At 37.5% G+C, this 18,185-nt stretch overlaps 1 long non-coding RNA gene across 2 annotated transcripts; it reads right to left on the reverse strand.

The window, feature by feature from the left end:
• Positions 1 to 3,316: 3,316 nt before the first annotated feature.
• Positions 3,317 to 17,785, reverse strand: LOC145494677 (uncharacterized). 2 transcript variants are annotated; one of them, XR_014050285.1, is made up of 4 exons: positions 17,626 to 17,785; positions 16,803 to 16,949; positions 16,087 to 16,306; positions 3,317 to 3,636 (listed from the first exon to the last, which is right to left on the reverse strand). It is a non-coding gene; the product is annotated as an uncharacterized LOC145494677 (long non-coding RNA). The 2 variants fall into 2 exon arrangements; XR_014050284.1 differs by lacking the exon at positions 3,317 to 3,636 and having other exon boundaries at positions 16,032 to 16,306.
• Positions 17,786 to 18,185: the final 400 nt, after the last annotated feature.

Genomic DNA, 18,185 nt, shown 5'->3' on the forward strand with positions numbered 1-18,185 from the left:
GTCTTCACTGAGTTGCATTTCATTTTAGGCATTATATTTTGACAGGGAGCAAAATACCCAGTAACTGAAACCAAAAAAGCTTTGCTTTAGAACTGTTGGGAAAGTTATCTTGCCAGTGGCTTCAACAAATTACAAAGAGCTCCACAGACTATCAACATCTGGTCAGCAAGTGGGGCCAGTGTCAAAGGCAAATTTCCTTGAAATATTTTCAAATCTTTCAATCTTTCAATGGCCCTCTCCACATGAATTTGCACTCTGGCAATTTGGCACATGGATGTAAAAAATAATGCATTTTCCAATGTCATTAAAGCACCATTAAGACACTCCCTCCTCTTGAAGTTCAATTTTTTGTAATAAGCCCTACTCTATTGAACCCTCCTCTATGAATCAACTCCTGCAACCGCAAGCCAGCAAGCCATTTAACGACCACACAAAGCTTATTGAATGTCAGTATAAACACAAGTGGTATCACAACCACACCGCAAAAGATCTCAAGCCCCTCAAGAAGGGTGACACTGTGCGCACGAAAGCACTGTGTCCTGGTGAGAAAGAGTGGCGCAAAGTATTGGTGGTTGACAAACATGACCAATGATCATACACCGTGGCGACATCAGATGGTCAGACATACCGCCGTAACCATATGCACCTGAGAAAGACCCAAGAGCCACCACTGATAATTCAGCAGGACCACTGGTCACCACCGCCAAGCAATCCTATGTTGCACAAGCCAGCTGAAAACCCTGAAACACCAATTACAAGCACCCCACCACTGAGGCTACCAAACAAATCAAGCTAACACAAGCCGCTGGAGGTCAACAGGAACCCCCCACCAGCAACGGTGGGCCCTTGACGTGTTCGAAGGCCACCAGAACGGTTAAAAGACTATGTTTGCTATTAAACAATGCATGGTGTCGAGCTTCTAGCTGAATTTTTTCATTCAGTCGATTTCATTGTTTGTTTCAGTTTTCTTTTCTTTTCAATAAGGAAAGGATGTTAGAATGTGTTATCAGTAGCTTGCTTATTTCATAGGTCACGCGTCACTTGATTGTAATACAAGTATAATGATTGCATGACCCTTCAGTTGCAATTTCTGCATCATTCTCAAAGGGTGCTATATCATGATAGCTACATTAAACCTTTGGTGTGTCTCCTGAAGAGCAGTTTGTGTCTCCTGGTAGCAGACAAAATAGCATGTGACAGAATTTATGCAACAAGAGCAGTTGTCAAGCTATTAAGTGTTTTTCATTTTTTGACATCCCTTGCTCTTTTTTTGAGATTTTTATAGTTGGTGCGATATCTCGTGATTTTTAACGACTTAACTAATTGTAGATGTGTAGATGTAGATGTGTATATGACTGCAATGATCAATCACTTCTTCATATATTTCTCTACAGTTCAAATATGTCATCTTTTAAGTTTGCTTGTATATAACTTTTAATCTGCATTAGAATTCATTTTCAACCCCCCATGCGTTTGAAGCTTACATCATTTCTTATACCCGTTAGTGTCTTGACAAGAGCATCTTGAGACTAATTAATATTACACTCCCTTATTATATGCCTTTTTTTTTGCCCTGTTTTGTGGCTAATGGTTTAACCCCATTACGGCTGTCTTGCATTTGTGGTCTAAATTTCTATTAAAAATTAAACAAGGTATCAACAAACATTTAAGTTGAGTTCTCTTGTGATCAGAAACATCTACCTTCTCACAACCTGCACTTCTCGTTGCACATTTTATGGTAAAAGCTGCACCTAGCATATAGCAAATTCTCATTGTGTAGGGATAGTTAATTTAGTTCTTAGGCGAAAAATGGTTATACTAAATTAGCAATATAAAATGGAGACAGCTTAATGAAATGAGCCGAGGCTGGAACAAACTGGGCACCAATTTCCTCAGTCTAATTTTCAAACGAAACACATGAGCACCTCATTTATCAAATGTCTCTCACATTTACTTACCTAGATGTTTAACATGGTGTAGCTTAGTAGCAATATTTAAAAATGTCATATCCACCACCTATAGGTAGCATCATACAGGTACAGCTGTAGTTTAATATGCCAAGCTTTTTGATCAATCATAATATTAAATTATCGAATGTTTCCCTCTGGAAGTTATACTCATTTGTAAAATTACTTTCACAATGTGCTATTTATACCTGCAAAAAGCATTCCACGCAAGTTAAAGACAGAGTTCCCTTTTTTTTTGTACTTACATGGATTTTATAATTTAGTAGATAACACAGAAGAACCTGGCATTTCAAGAGTGGGATTACCAGAGTTTGTACTCTTTTGAGCTGTCCAAATTCCATGACTTTCCATGACTTTTTCCAGGACATTTTCAAGTTTGCCATGACTTTCAAGGACCAAGAATTAAATTCCATTCCTTTCCAGGCCTGGAAAATGAAATTCCTAAATTACATGACTTTCCAGGTTTTCCATGACCTGTACAAACCCTGGATTACAGTCTAGTAAATCAAAGTAATCTCTTGGGTCTGGTTAAAGACTAGTGTAATCCTGATGTTTAATATATACCTTTTTCCTGGGGGGAACTCCAATATGAAAAGGTCACGGATGCTTGTCATCTCATAAGCCATTGCTACTTGACAATATTATTATTGCCGAAGGCTAAGTGAACATGTTAAACTTAATTACTTGTTTGGAGGGAAGCAGATTTGTTTTCCCAAGAATCTCAATGATCCCCAAGACGAAAACAAACATTGAGATTGGAGGAAAAGAAAACTAACTGTTTCCCTAGAGACTAGTAACTCTATAAACAATGGACAAATTTGCCAAAGAACTTCCAGTATCAACACTCTGGAACAGTGAACTGTTTTGCCAAAGTTACCAGTGTAGTGCTTCAATGCGATGTCTTCAGTTATATAATTTGGATCATGTCTACAGAAGGCATCTGGGGTCGAGGGTTGAGCAATACCCTCGATCGACACTTGATCAACATCTTCCTTCAAAGTGATATGTGGGACATGGGGCTCACTAGTATGTCAACTTGATTAAAAGATCACCCTACTTTTTTCATGAAGTGCAATCATCTAGGACATATGTGTTTCACATTGACGGTTTCTCCAACATTCCATGCCAGTTTAAGACAGAGTGCTTTCTTCTTCATTAATTCCCAGATTTTTTTTTTATTTTATAGCTCATTTTAAACAAGATGACATTGCATTATGATCAGTTTAAAAACTAGCAGATTGAAACAGGTCAGTTTAAAGACTGGCACAACCCTGATGTTTAACATATACTTTTTTCTGGGGGGACTCCCATATGGAAAGGTTGGGGCTGCTAGTTGCGTTACGAGCCATTAATACTTAACAATTAATACTCAAAGGCAAAGTGAACATTATATACTTAATTACTGGTCAAAACAGAAGCAGTTTTGTTTTCTGGAGAATCTTGCATTTCCCAAAAAAGGCAAGAAAGATGGAAACTCTAAAAAAACGGTTGTTTGCCATAAGTTTTCCAGTTACCTGTCTGCTTCTATGTGTTAAATGCATAAGAATGTTGCTTGGCAAAAAGATTATCAAGTAACAAGTGGTGATTGTCAGATTTTGTAGAAGATGAACATAGCACCTTCCTATCTTTTCCAGTGGAACAGATCTGCATGAATGCTTTATTAGAACCTCTAAAAGAACAAAAAAATGTAAATAAGGTAGCTCTGAATCCCACTAACTTTCACCTAGCATTGCCAACTACTGTGCCTTTCAATTACAGGCAAACTGTAAACAATCAATGTTTTCATGTCTTGTTTCCATTAGGCACCTTAGCAAACTTCTCAGGAAAAAGAAATTCAAAACGCCAAGTTTGTGGACTGTGATTAGTAGATTTAATTTTCTTCAAGGTTGGTTAGTTATGGTCATAATCATGATTGATGACAGCCAAAAACGCAATCAATCGTTAAGTTTCGTGCTTCAGAGTTCGCATGTTATTGAATGGTGCAATAAGTTACAGGCTTCAAAAAGTCTGCCAAAACCAGGGGTCTTTGACCTGTATGGACGCACAGTGGTAATGTATTGTGTCAAAGGGAGCTCAACTTTCCCATTGTTGAAACCTGTGCAGAAGAAGAGATGGAGAAACCAATGCTCAAGCAAGGTCACATTTGCAGCCACACCACTCAACGTCATAAAACAGGCATGTGGTGTGAGACGAAATTGGATAAGGCCATAGAGAAGGGTTATGTCATCCTCAAAATCCACAGAGTGTGACATTTTCCGCAGACCAAAATGGTATTGTTCAAATCGTACATCAAGACCTGGCTCAAAATCAAGGAGGAAGCCAGCGGTTGGCCAAGCCATGTTGGAAATGATCCTATGAACCAAAGCAACATTTAAATGCATACAAAGCAAGAGAGGGCATCAAGCTAGACCTTGCCAAAATTCCACTTTGTAGATAACAGAGAAGACAACAACATGAAGGAGATTGATCTAAGTCAGTTTAAAGACTAGCATAACCCTGATGTATAACCTGCAGGCATCATTTGGGAAAAAAAACTACAGTTCATACCTATTTGTGTACTAACTTCGCAAAGTCAGTAGAATTGGCTCCCAACATGACGCCAAAGAAAACAACCTTGCAATACAGGAGCCTTTTTTAATTTGCATTGGATAGTGGTAAACTTCAGATGAAAAGTGCAATGACAATACCTACAAAAGACTTCCACATCTTAAAAAAAGAACCACAAAATCATGCACCATGTGACCATTGCAGTCACAGTCTAAAATTTTGTGATGAAGTAGTTTCTTTTGTCACACTGGTCGAGAAGGAGTCTTGTACAAACTTAACAAGCGTTAGGCCATATCATCAACTCTGTCAATACCCCACAGCAGTTTATAGTAGGACTGATCAAAATCAACGACATGAATTTTAAATGGAAAGAATGTTGATGTTCTCAAAGTCACTGATACCCTTAGGACTCAAAGCAGTCACCTTTCTGAGGATGTACATGTAAAAATAATTGAATGTACTTTCACAATCCAAAGGAAGAAAAGTACAAAAAAAGATTTTTTTGCACTCTTTACCCAGAATATCACACTAAGCAACATCACTATAATACTGTAACAATATTCATTTTATATGTTCCTTTTCATAACAAATTACCTTAATTTGATTGCATTACATCAGGATATCACAGTTAGACCTTTTCTTATGAAATGGAAGTAAAGATATCAGTATGGCAACATTTCGCTTATGACATTATTGTAACTATATTAGTTTATGATTAATTTCCAGCAAGTTTAATATTTTTTACTATTTTTTACCGTGGATCTCCACTATTGCATATGAGGGTTATTCCTTAATATCTTAAAATTTATAATACAGCATTCTAACCGGTCGCCTATTCTTTCATCATTGTGATGGAAATCCACACTTTTTACATCATTTTGTTTTTTGTTAATTTTGTTACATTATAAAACTGATTCTCTCACATACCCATCTTAAAATTTAACCCTATAACTGGTGTTAGTATGATGAAAGACAATGAAGAACTGGGACTAGAAGGATCACTCTCAGAATGTCAATTGAGGTCCCTGTGGGCCCTAAATGGGAATTGTTGATAATTAAACGACTGTTCCTCTGCAAAACCCTTTGTTACTCAGTATTCAAAACTTTCTTTAGCTTTTGGCTTTTTTCCTGAGGACATTCAATTGAAAATGTTTGTCAATCTCAAGTTCACCTTTGAAAGGAAGACGGAAATGCACAGAAGTGAAAGGGATTTTCAATTCCTGCCAGCTTGTGTATTGCAGCAGCATCACACTGATGAGCATGTTTAAAACCAAACCATTTCCTTAGCAAGCAAATGAGAGAACAACTTAGTTTTTACCTGGGGTCATCAAATGACATTACACTCAACCCCAGAAATCCATGGTGCTTTGCACAAGATTTCATCACCAAGAGCTGGAGAAAATTAATTAAAAAAATACCTGCCAGCCCTAACACCTGAACAAAAACAGGTCAGGGAGAAATGTAATGTTCAAGAGGTTTTCCTGGTACTTACAGGAAGGTCATAGTGCTGCGTGTCAAGATAGCAGATAAGGATTACCTGCAGCCAATCACAATGTTAAGATATAAGCCAACCTTTCTCCTGACCATTCCCTAGTCTCCTTCCCACCATCTTCTTTACCGTTGCACGATATACCCAAACAACTGAAATAAACACTTTCCTTCAGCATTTGACACACAATTTCAACAAGCTTCCACTAACACTTTTCTTGATCAAAAAATTAACCAGAAATTTGAACCACCATTTTATTTGAGTTATTTGAACTAACAGTTCAATGAAATGACCATGATGACTACTGCAACAATATAGCTTGTTCTGATGCTTTCAGCCATTTCTTTCAGTCAGTGCATGGTCATCAAAATGACAGTGTTGTAGCTAATGGCCTCACTTCTTCTTTACTATTAGTGACAGAAAACACCCTGTCAAAAATTTAAGTCTCGCCGACAATTTTGCCACCTTATTAAGATATATAAACATTAACAAAGCAACAGGCCCTCATAACTTACACCAAACATCATCTTGAAGAAATTTGCTGATGTCCTGGCCCCATCTTGAACAGCTTGTATTAATTTTGGCTCGCAAAATGGTCTCCATCCTACTCAGAGGAAATGTGCTAATTTGGCTCCAGGTCACCAGCAAAATGATAACGATCAGTAATTATTGGTCCATTTTGCCTTTACCAGTAGTATCCAAAACCCAGGAACAGCGTGCTGCCGCCCGTCTAGTACCTTTCATTAGAGATTCTATTTATTGACTTCAACATGCTTTTCAGTCTAGCAAGTCTTGTTCATAACAGTGTTTCATGAGCAAGTGGCAAAGAACATCCAGTTTGACTTCAAAAAGAGTTGATGGAATTCTGCGAGTCAGATAGATTGAACAAGGCTGCCTCATTTTCAAGACAGTATTCCAAAATGAAGCTACATTGTAAGTTTAACACATTGAACCATGCCGCCCTTGCTTCCACCTGCAATTGAGACCTTGCGTCAGAGCTGTATGCAGCCCAACACCATTTCCTCAGAACCCTTAAACAGACTAAGGATGAACAGCAATCACTCTAAAGTCACCCTGGAGTGGTTGCATTGGCAGGAACAGTGTTTTCCAAGGTTCCCAAGTCAATCCCATCTCACTCGACATGCAGCCAATGAGGGTGAATACAGCATCCCCCAACAGTCGATACAAGGCAGACAGCTACAACAAACTCACCAACACCATCTATGAGTTCCACAGGTGTTTCTGGCATGGCTGCCCAACCTGCCAACCAAACTGTAGTGAAAACAGCTGACACCTGGAGAATCATTCAGTGAACAAAGTTTACTGCTGTTCTCAGAAGAAAATGAGGTACCTGAGGGACAAAACACTATAATGTTGTCGAAATTTGGGAATGTCAGTGAAAGCAAATGAAAAAGGACAGAGGAGATCCAGACCTTTGTGGACACTCAACTTTGTAGACCCCTTAGAGCCAAGAGATGCCTTCTGCAGTGGACACACCAACACCATCATGCTTTACCAGCTGGCTGATGTTGACAATGGGGAACAGCTGAGGTACTACAACTTCACATCATTGTATCCCTACGTGAACAAGAATACGAAGTACCACATAGAACACAAGACAGTGTACGGATATCGCCAAGTTCTTGGGCATCGCCAAATGTACCATCCTGTGATACCACTCTGACAAGACAGCAACTTGACCTTCCCTCTGTGTGCCACCTCTGAAGAAGAAGGGATAGAGAAACCCATGCTCAAGGGAAGTCACATTTGCAGTCACACCACTCAACAACGTCGGATAACAGGCAGGTGGTGTTGACCAGAATTGGATAAGGATGTTGTATGTGATACTCGAAATCCAACCATGCATCAACACCTGGCTCAAAATCAAGGAGGAAGCCATCGGTTGGCCAAGCCATGTTGGAAATGATCCCATCAAGCAATTTAACAGCAACAGTAAAATGCTTACAAAGCCAGAGAGGGCATCTAGCTAGACCCTGCCAAAATTTCATTTTGTAGATAACAGAAAGGACAACAACATCATAGAGGAGATTGAACTAAGTCAGTTTAAAGACTGGCATAACCCTAACATTTAACATATCATTTTTTTATCACACATTTGTTATTATCTCAAATAGGAGATATTTAATCAAAGCCATATGTGTTTGAACCTGCAGGCATCGTTTGGAAAAACAACACTCCATACCTATTCGTATACTAACTTGGTAAAGTCAATGGAATTACGACAAGATGCCAAACCTCAAAATACAGGAGCCTTTGGATTGAGTATTAGTAAACTTAAGATGAAAAGTGCAATGATGATAACTGCAAAAGACTTCCATGTCTTAAGAAGAGAATCACAAAATCCTGCACCAGTGACCATTGTAGTCACGATCTTATGTTTGCAACAAAGTAGTACTTTCTTTTGTCACACTGGTTGTAAGACAGTGTTCACTTTAGCATTTGTTAGTGGACACCTCACAGCAACATACATGTACATGTAAGGGAAATAGCCTTTATCCCACCAAAAAAAAGTACAAAGTAAGGAACAAAGTATTATTCACAACTCTGCAACAGTGGCAACATAGGCTTAAGAACATCATTGAGATGTCAAACACAGCATCTTCTTATCATGTAGCACCATCATAAATATTTCAGAATGCAGTGACTAACCCATGAAAAAAGTACCTTAATTTTTAACTTAAATGATGAAACAACTCTTGCTGCGTGACAAAAATAACTTATGGCCAGGAAACAAATGCAGTTATTTAGCCAAGCAATTTAAACTCGCGTAATCTAATAACCAAGTAGCCCTGACTAGGAATCCAACATCCCACAAAACAATAACACTGTATTTACAGACATTTTTAGGCAGCGTCACTGGAATTTTGCCACTGATTTAATGGTTACAACTAAATTTATAGGAGTAAGCATATTTTGACAATTCAAGATGTGAATATTGACATGAAACAGGGATGCCAAATTTCTGAAAAAGAGAATAAGGAACAGAAACTATCAGCTTTCTTTGCATGCTGCTGTGGTTATCATTTGGCTCACATGTCTCACTTAGTACACAATAATGAACAGCTTTTACGTACAACTTGATCACAGTGAGGCAGTGCTATTTAAGTTGTTCACTACATGTAGCTTTTTGCCACTTCTTTTTTTCTAATCTGCTTTTGGTTTAGATATACATTAACTGCTACATGTAAATTATTTGTTTTATTTGCAGAATTTACAATAGAAAAGTTGAGTAGTTACTCTGTAGATTGTCAAAAAAGATAGGATGTCATGATTTGTGAGTCAGGATTGTAGTCGCATACAGACTACATTCGTTCAAACATAATTTTGCATTCAATGGGATGCATGTGCCACCAAATAACCATATGACATCAAACATAAAAATATCAAAATAGCTTTTTGTAAAGGCTTAATAAGATTTTCCTTGAGATTGCAAGTAGAGTGCAATTACATAGAAAAAATTTGTTACTGAAACAGAAAATGCCAGAGATGAAGTGCCTGACCCTAATCAGGCTCATGCTTGACTGTGGTCCCTTAATTAAAGGTTACAAAAGAATTCATGAAAGTCAACCCAACTCCATTGATTTAAGAGTCCAGACACACCAAACTTCTGAAAAGGAGACAAACAAACAGGAAACACCACCAAATACTGGAAAATAATCTTTAGCAAACTGTGAGGACACAAAACAATGAGAAGTTGTCTGAAGGCAGCAAGACAGTAAACCACACCAACAAAACCAGTAGTCTGGTGATAGCTTGGTTTCAGTATTCTACTGTACCAGCAAGACAAGAGATGCAATGGATACAGAAATGGAGAGCTTTTTAGTCAAATGGGTGAGAGACCAATTCTATTTCAATGCAAATAGCACAGCACATCAAAGTTACTGCAATATTTTCAAGAGACAGGGTTAAAGACTTTCGTTTGTAGATATCACATTTAAATTGAAATTAGCTTCTATTATTTACAAGTAATTCTTTGTCATCTGTAGACTTTTAATACAGTCACATAATATTGTAACCATCCTTGAACTGAAGATGGAGTGATACATAATGAAGTATCCAAAACTGGTTTTCTATTAAAACTCAAATGTTTAAAATAAGTATTTGCAAAATAATTAGCAAGTAAAGTTTTGCTTTGATTTTACACACTACATTGTATACATGTATTAAACCAGCACAGTTTCCTTGCAACAAGAATTGTCATTTCCAAAGTGGCATCACTACCACACTTACACCTGCTTTCCAAGATTCTTTATCGACTTGACAAAACTGTAACAACCCTGCCAGAAGGCAACTTGAACAGACAACAATATTAATGTCCTGTGTGTAGGACTGAGCCTCAGTCCTTGGTGGACATGCAAAGGAGTGCAAAGTACCGCAGAAGAAGGTAAAACTTCTGGCCTCAGTTGTTCGAAGGCTGGATAATGGGTAATAGTGAACAAGGGCTCCCATTTTCCGCTGTTGGTAGCCTGTCGGTAAACTGTTGGCCCACAGGTTACTGATTCATTACAGACACATTACCTTGTTCAACACCATGAATGAGTCGGAGAGGCTTTCCAGGCACTCCACATTCACAACAAGAAACTGGCAGCTGACTTAAAAAAAAAAAAATGAGAAATTGAGGAGCTGAACAGTGATGCCCAAGAACTTGCCAACCTCGTAAAAACCAATGAAAAAAAGTGATCAAAGATCTTAAGAAAACCCTGGTCGAGGCAAAAACCTGCGTCTTGGCAATGCAGGAGGAAATACGTATTTTGCAGGCTACTAATGCAGCAGCAGTAGATTAGGAGCCTGGGGAGCAGACAGCCCACTGAGTCAGCACACACAGCTTTGAAAGCATCCATGAAAGCTACGGGAGAGTACTTGCCATCCTCCAAAAAACAACAGTGCAGTATAGCCAATGCCTTCCAGCAAGCAAGATGCCCCCACTGCACCATCAGGGATTTCATCGCGATGGTAAAGTTAAAGATCATCAATGCCACAGAGTACAAGCTTGTCACTCATGACCACACTGGTTCAGAGAAACAGTTAGAGCAGGCATGTCGTAAACATTTGCAACATTGTCTACCAATGATGACTGCCATGCGGAGGGAAAGGAAATTAATCTCTCTGACCTTTGATCCACGCTTCTCTGAGTAGGAATATCATCCTGCTCATAATAAAAAATGGCTCCTTTGGGAGGCACCCACTTTGCAAAAGAGAATGAACCAACAGATCAAATAGTTCTTAACAAATAAAGACTTTCTTAACAGGGTTTCAAAGGCCAGGCATTTAGGGTACTGGGAACTAGAAAAACTTTTTAATAAGGCAGATAAATGAAATTGAACCAGTTTGGGCAAGTTTCACTTACCAATGCAAAAATGGCATATTAACTACTGAAAGTACTGTGCACAGTATCTTTTTGAAATGACTTTTCCTTTTTTACAAATGCATCTAGTTGTAGAAGCGATAGGTAAGTCAATGTTTACGATCATTTCACTTTACGACCCACTTACAGGGTACCGACAGGTTGCCAACAGGTCGCCAACTGTCGGCTGACACTCGGCCAACACTTTGGCACTTTGGTAGATATTTGGATATGTTTTGCCAGGGAGAAATTACCACTCTTAGACATAACATTGGACAACTGTCATTCATCTCTTAAATAGTACTACATTGCATAAAAAGACCTTCACTGGTCTTCTATAGTTCATAAATTATTTCAGCTTCGCCCATACAGTATGTCTTACAAACCAGGATTAGTGGACGGAGTTTGTAAGATTAACAACACTTGGATTGGTTTTCCTTGTGACAAAATCATACATTCATGTACATGTACATGTACCTAGTCTGTTAATCTACAATCAATTGTGCAAATACATGACGTGCAGACTTGCCCACTCAAATCAGATAACACTTCAACACACTTATACAAAATCCCTTATGTTGGCCATTCTTATCAAGTTGTGGAGATTATATCAACAAACAACTTCTCAGAGTTTTTCACCTTGATTTTTCAAGCAAGATAAAAGAGACTGTGAATCCTCATGATCCTTTTGGTTTGCATCTTTGTTGGCTCAGGAAGCACTTTTAACCGTCTCTCTCTCTATATATATATGGGAAAATTGAACTCTAAACCAACAACTGAGGTACTTTTCATTTATCCCTTTCTTTTGACTTTCTTTAGCTGTTGCTGTTTTCTTTTTGTTTGTTGTTGTTAGTGGTTTTGACTCTGTTTAAAGTACTATTGCTCTTCTTAATTTCCAGTGTATTTTAAATGTTCAAACTGTTAACATAAATTTTATGGCATAATTCTATAATATAATTATACACTCAGTGAAAATTCAAATGCGCAACAGTTGAACATTGACAAATGAAGATGAAATGGGAAATTCAAAGCATGTTTTAGTTTATTGAAAAATGTTGTTTGCATTTTAGAAAATACCTGTAAGTTACAGTATTCTGCTGTTTAACTATTTAAATTTTAAATTATAGGATTATAACCTAAGGGTTATAAAGTGTTATAAACTGTGCAGATTAACTGAAACAAGACGATCTAAGATCATATGTCGGGCTGTAGCTAGACATGCTACCACGAGTGTTGATCATTTGCAGTGCGCAGCGATTCTAAAAATAGTATGCACAGATGCACGTCTCAAAGAATTATCATGAAACGGTAATCATCATGAAAACATTGCTTATTTTAACTGACTGATAGATGAAAGTGAAAGCTACAGTAGTCGTAGTGAAGTTGATTTGAGTTGTGACGTCACTTATGTGTTTGACGATATTCGGGTCATTGTCTTCTTCTCTCACACTGTTCACTACAGTTACTTCATGTGTACTAATCTGCCCTCCTCTGAGTTCATAATTGTCACCGAGTGAGTGTTTATAATAGTCTGAAAACACTGTACTAAGTTTTCAATGGATGGTACTTCTCATAGTGCACATGTACCCGAGGGATGGCTTCTACCGTATTCATCTCTTGCATGAGAATCAAATATCTTATAACTCCCATTATCAGTATGATTATAGACACTCACACCGATATATTCTATTGTCAGAATAAATGAAGAATATTTTTGTGACAAGGGTGATTCAAAAGCCCTGTCTTCAGACATAATGTACTGATATCCCCCAATTACTGAATCACAAATGATGTAGATTACTCGTGCAGCTTTCACTGTAATTAATTAAGCTAGTAAATTACATGTATTTTTCTCAGACATAGTGATCTCCAATCATTGATGATAATTCCATTTGCATAGAATACACCTGCCCTGTACATTGTGACAGTATTGAATACAATAATTGATTTAGCATCTTTATAATTTGTACCAGGTCATTACAGCTATGTTCTCCCTTTATCTTATTATAAATCAAAGCACTCAAACTCATAGCAACACATTGTTTTCCAGCATCTTCACCAAAGTACATAATATCACCTTGATCATATGGTGCCTAAAAACAATTAGATTAAGAGCTGGAGATTTCTACAAGGTGACAGAAATGAGATGATCAACTATCTCCTTATAGAAATCAACAGCAAATAATCTAATTGTTTTAGTAGAATTCTGACTGAAATTTCCTTCAAATAACGATTCCAAAATTTTTATTTCTGGTGTTAGTATTAGACTTCATGCTTTAGAGAATTCACACGGACTGAATTAATTGTCAATTTGACATTTGCAGTTGTGTAAGCGCACTTATCAGTTTCTTTAAAAATTCTGAGCTTTTTCAATCTAAGGAACCGTAAAAGCCCTGCTTTCAATTTTCTAAGGAATTTCGTTTATTTGTTTGTTTCTAAATGTTCTTTCAAAACTTCTGAGAAACAAGGAAACATTGCAGTTTTGTAGACCACACCAAGCTACTGCACACTAATGGCTGACAGTGTGCAATGGCTCAGCTAATCAGATTGCAGCATTTGCATTAGTATACTAGTAGAATTCTACTAATGATTGTTAGAGTAGGATTGATACTGTGTATAAGATTTGTTTCAACGTCACCACACAGAGCAGCACAATGACCTACATGTATGTGGCTTCCATTCTTGTACACATTTGATGATGTATTACAGCTATACAAAGATAGATACATGTATTCACCCAAAGACTCTCTAAAGGGAACTTGAAAAGCAAATACTTAAAGCTCAAAATCTGATGCCGCTGACGACATTGCCACTTAAAAAGTTCATATTCAGAAATGCTGTGTTAGACACATTCTAATTGGCTATAAATAGCACTTTGCAAACTGCCAGCTTCTATTGTATAAACTCTCTCTGCTGGAAATTTTAAGAACAGACATTCCCATTGTAAACACATTGAACATCATGCACATGCTTTTCATGTTCATTTATGCAAAGAATCTGCAGGCATGTTTTACAAGTGAATTTATCAACTCTCTTTGTGTACCGTGGGGACATCAAATGCCATGCAGATTTCTTTAAAATTTTCCAGGTCAGACTAACCCACTACGGATTTCTTTTACCGATATAGTATTATATTTTGATTAATAAATATTTTGGTGAGCTAAAAAATCAGAGCATTTGAATAAGCCTTGACAGCCAGGGATGCATAAAAGTACTTACATATTTTAAAGGCTATCAAATTTGATTTGAAATACATTGGAAGAAGTTACTAGTTGTACATCAGTTCTATCCACATCTCGTCAGTTACCAATAGCAAGTCCTGGTAACGTAAATGAAATCAAATGTGATCGAGTTGTTTTGAATAGCAAAATTCAATTATCCACATGTAAATAATATTTTGTCTGAAATCTGTTACGATTTGTTCGCAATGTAAACACAATTCATCATTAATTAAGGTCATTCCACTGAAATAGAACCTGCACTGAGATTTTTGTAAAACTTTGCCTGTTGATTGTTTATATTGTAGGAACTTAAAATTTGAAATAAAAATTACGGGTCCCCATGTTCATTTAGGAGCAACAGCACCTTGTTTATACCCATATAAATCCTTATAATAGCACCATGATACTAGTCACGATTGCTTGCTAAATTTACGTTTCCGACGATTGCTTTTTGTTCTACACTGAGAATATTTATTTCACACAGAGAAATTTATTACTCAACTCAAAACAACAGAAAAAAATGATAGGTCACCATACTCGTTTGCGAGAAAATGACAATTTACCTCTATGGCAAGGTCCAGTTGTAAAGAACAAGCCACCATTTTTTAATGTGCGCGCGCTAATCGTGTGAAATTATGCGCGGTAGGGATGCGCAATGCAATACTGGGGAATGACCTTAAGGACAATTTTTTTCTTTCACATTATTTTAGGAATTAATTCCCAAAATAATGTATAATAGTGATGATGTGCTGTAATTCAACTACAGTTGCCAATGAAAACAGTCCTACAGTAAACAATGAAGCTGCAATTCTACTGCTTTGTAGAGTACAACCAGGTGAGAAAACACGACACATGATATGGATAAACATGCTTACATTGTCAACTTCCTTCAGCTTGGTTTAAGCATGTAAAAGTTGTATACATGTACGCTTTTGTTCTTCTATCCAACTATTCAATTCTATGCTTAACAATACTGTACATTTACAGTTTTCACAAAAATCACAGATGCCAATACAGAATGCTATTAATGAAAGATGTCAATTTAACTTTGCATTGTAAAGTTGCTGCATATTTCAAAAGAAGACTGTTTAAAAGGCTACAAGCATGAAGTACAGTTTGGTAATCAACATTCATTCCACTCATTTGATGAGCTCTAACTTCATGAGATCCACAATGGAAAAGAAGTAAACAAGAAATTTTTTGTCCATTTTGGGCATTTTCTACATCATTCAGATTGCAAAAATAGTTGTCATTAAATTGTTTTGAACCATATTCTTTGACTTGCCATGTAAGGAATATTAAAATACAAAATACACAGGCCTGTAATGTTCAGATGGCTAGCACCCGCAAAAAGAAGTTTTTGTAATATTGGCAGGTCGAAAACAGCAATGAAATCTGACCTCTACATCCTGAATACAATCGAAAGCTAGCTCATGGCTGCCATTGCACCCTACAGCTTACTCAGCTATAATTAAGTAAACACGAGCAGTCACTTACCAAGATTAAGGTATATGATTGCCATCCACAGCAATGCTGCTTTCGTGGTTAAATAATTGTTTCAAAAGGTGTTTTGTTTGATATAACATCAGAGCAACAGCTAACATCCGTCCTTGCTGGCAGCCTTAGCTGTAGCTAATGAGCAATGTGTCATCTGTTTATAACCACATGGGCCGATATGAACTTTGGTTAATAAATTTAAACCAAATGTCCAAGGTTCCTGAAATTAGAGGACCACATAACTTTCCTAAGACACTTTGAATTCTGCATTTTACTTCTTTTTGGAAGTAGTCCAACAAGTAGTATTAAATAAACAGAAGTCGTTAGCAACCCCTCCTCTAGCTCCATAATTAAGAATTGTTACATGCATAGCGTGCATCTACTGAGCTATAGATGCATGCAGGAAGTTTGGAGAGCAACTCTAGCTTCTTGAGTGCCCTCCAAACTTCCCAAGTGCATCCTTATAGACATTATATAACCCAGCAGCAACACACTAGGAACAAAAACAGGTTTTATTCGGAAATGCCTATAATAATGTGCAATGAAGGAAAACCTAAGGATCCTATTGTCTGCGTAAAAATACACTTCAATGGTCTTATTCCAGCAAGAACATCTGGTTTTATCAAAAGTTGTTACTACATGTAAAAATAAAAATAGCTGCTGTTGAAAGCTAAATTATGCTGCAGCTTGTGTTAGGATAAATTTGGAAAACTCGCCTGTTCCGCTTCCTTTTGACGGTGAGTGCTCTTGCTTGCTGAGTTGCGGGCTAAGCCAAGTGAAAATTCTTCTCTCCTTTCTTCCATCGACTTTCGAAAAGTTTAGCAAACAGGAACTCGCAGCTGAACTTGACAGGAACTTTGCAGCTAAAATAAATAAGCAATAGAGAGGTCAAGCAGGACGTTTACGGCAAACGGCAACCGGCAAAAATGAACCTTTGGCCGTCTGTCTTCAACTGTCAGTACAGTAAAGTGAAAATATTTGTATTTGCGGTGAATAGTAGAAGACATTTTTCTATTTTTGTGTGATTTATTTAAAGATTACAAGAAAAGAATAAAAATCAGTGGTAATCTTTGCCGTTTGCCGTCTGCCGTAAACGTCATGCTTAAACCATCTAATAGCCTCCATTTGAAGCGACAGCATGCTCGGATATTTGTCCGCTCCAAGAAGCGAACAGATTTCCAAGAACATAGCTCAAACTTTTATCTCCATGCAGGGCTAGAAGTTTTTTACAAGGAGAAATTCCCAAAACTAAACGAGTAACACACATTCGCTTGCTACCGACGACCACGCTGAAAGTTTGAAGACCAGTTTAAAATACCCGCGCTGTTGCAATTCAACAAACACAGTCACACCCTGTTCACTGTTCACCTGCAGCTGAAAATACACGTCTCGGTTTGGATGGCTGGTGTCCTTATAATTAAAGTTTCAACATTAGGAGGTCGAAAAAAGCAGCGAAAACTGATCTCTCCGTCCTTAATACACTCTAAAGCGAGCACATGGCTGACCTAATTACTATCAACTGTAACAAGTAAACCTTACCAACATTAAGGTGTATGCCATCCGTAGTGTCGTTGGTTTCTTGGTTAAATAATTGTTTCAGAAGGTCTTCTGTTTGATGTAACATCATAGAAGAGCAGCTAACATTAGCCTCTTCTAGCGGCGTTAGGTGGAGTTGCTGGCAGCAAGCTTGGTTGGCTGCGCGACACTACACGGATATAGCCTGTTCCAGTTATGTTACACGTAGTGTATGCCAAGCAATGTGTCCCCGAGTTAACCACGTGGGCCCCGCAACGGGAACGTCACTAAACAAAAGGTTTAATGAGGAGGACAATGCCTCTGTGCGTTTTAATTCCTGGTACATTTCTTTCGCGTCCTCTGCAAAACAACAACGTCAAATCACCAAATTCTGCGTTGTCTAGAGAACGTGAACCACAACGGCTAATTTTTCAAATTTATATTTCAAATTTATATTTCAAATTTATATTTCAAATTTATATTTCAAATTTATATTTCAAATTTATATTTCAAATTTATATTTCAAATTTACATTTCAAATTTATTGCTGTGGTTTAGTTTTACTTTTGTGATAGTTTTGACAG

Source organism: Orbicella franksi, chromosome 8, assembly GCF_964199315.1.
Source record: "Orbicella franksi chromosome 8, jaOrbFran1.1, whole genome shotgun sequence".
Classification (NCBI taxonomy): domain Eukaryota; kingdom Metazoa; phylum Cnidaria; class Anthozoa; order Scleractinia; family Merulinidae; genus Orbicella; species Orbicella franksi.